The 1686-nt window shown below is 37.5% G+C and overlaps 1 non-coding gene across 1 annotated transcript; it reads right to left on the bottom strand.

Moving 5' to 3' along the window:
- Window positions 1–602: 602 nt before the first annotated feature.
- On the bottom strand, window positions 603–706 carry LOC122058495. Its single transcript, XR_006133793.1, has one exon. It is a non-coding gene; the product is annotated as a small nucleolar RNA snoR109 (small nucleolar RNA).
- Between the last annotated feature and the right edge of the window lie 980 nt (window positions 707–1686).

Genomic DNA, 1686 nt, shown 5'->3' with positions numbered 1-1686 from the left:
TATTTTACCCTTATGATTTCTTGACCTAAAATATCTTAAATCAATGACCATTTTACCCTTATTATATTCTTGGAGACAAGGCAATCACTTGACGGATGAAGAGGAGGAGGCGTCGTCACTGGTGCCTTCACAGTTGCGCAACAGCTATATGAGGAGTTTGGTGCAGCTCTGCCACAACCAACCGAAGCCGTGATCGCTGGCCTTGATTCCGGACAAGCAAAGGCTCTCCAAGGGCAATTCGTTATGGTCGGAATTGAATTGGAGCGTATCATCAAAATAGATAGAACCGCAATCGACGAGGGAGATGTCGTTAATATAGGGGAAGAAGGTGAGCCAGTGGAAAGAGAAGGGGCAGACAGCAGAGAGGTGCTCGCAAGAGGAAGAAAGAGAAAGGAAGGAAGAAGGGGAGACGGGGCTTGCTAAGAATTAGAGATTGCATAGATGGCGGATATCGGTAGCAATCACAAGGAGGAGGTGTCCCGATAATAGAGAAAAAGGCTGAATCCTGTGCCATTTCCTCTTCTCTTCCCGTCTCATTCCTATAACAAAAACAATAGAGGAGAAAGGGGAAAATTACCAAACAGATAAGAAAAAGAATAAGAAGAATTAAGAAGTTCGGTAAGCAGATATATTGACACAGATGAAAATCTTACAATTGACCAGTAAACTTCTGAGATCTATCGATCGATTTATTTAGCTATAGCCACATTGGCATTTCAAGATAAAAAGGGCATTTTCAGAGAGCACCCTGTCTTGGTATAATATAACTCTCAAATTCCAAACACCAAACCATCTAAACTGATCCATAAAAAACGGAGAGAGAATAAGGGCTCGTAGAGGGGAAGCGGGGAGAGAGAGAGAGAGAGAGAGAGAGGGAAGACCTACAGTTGCGGTGGAGGATCAATCACCGGTTGCACACCAGAATAACGTCTGAGGATGCCGGCTGCGTCAACCATTGAAAAATTTATTGCCGATGGTGGCAACCATATATGCAGGTCACCGTAGAAGAAAGGGGTGAGACGGACGATGAGGTTTTGTATTAAAATGGTAAAATGGTCAAAATATATTAAGTAATGGTAATATGGACATCAACCAAAACATGGCCTGACCTAAAAGATTGACCATCAAAAGCCTCTCACGGTATTAGGTCAGGTGAGTTTATTTGTAATAAATGAAATGAGAGGGGGTGAATATAATAAGGGCAAACACAAGGGGAGATAAATGTAAATCTCCCTTTCTATTACTCTTATGTTAGCTAGGAAAGTTAAGATTAATAAATTGAACTGTTCTATGGATAATGTGTACTATTTTTGCGTTTCTGAATGAGATATTCATTATTTTGTTTAAGAAAAGAATATTGTTTGATTATATTTTTATTTTAAAATTTGAATTATTTTTTTTCAAATGTATATAAATTATTATACGAGCAATAATTTGAAATTGTTTAGCCGCATCAATTAAAAAAAAAAGTTAAAAAGTAATAAATGCATCTGGTAATTCAATTTTAATAGTATACTATAAATGATAATAATATATTATATCTTTTTATGTATCATCTTTCCATGTTTTGTTTAGCGTCAATATACTAAGAGGCCGTTTGGTAGTGTTCATAAAAAACGTTTCTAACGTTTTTGAGTGTTAATAGAACCAAAAAACGCAAAAAACCGTTTGGTTCTATAAAGCTCC

The sequence above is a fragment of the Macadamia integrifolia genome, chromosome 12 (assembly GCF_013358625.1).
Source record: "Macadamia integrifolia cultivar HAES 741 chromosome 12, SCU_Mint_v3, whole genome shotgun sequence".
NCBI classification, from domain to species: Eukaryota; Viridiplantae; Streptophyta; class Magnoliopsida; order Proteales; family Proteaceae; genus Macadamia; species Macadamia integrifolia.
The sequence above is the reverse complement of the archived record's forward strand: the minus strand, read 5'-3'. Positions and strand labels throughout refer to the sequence as shown.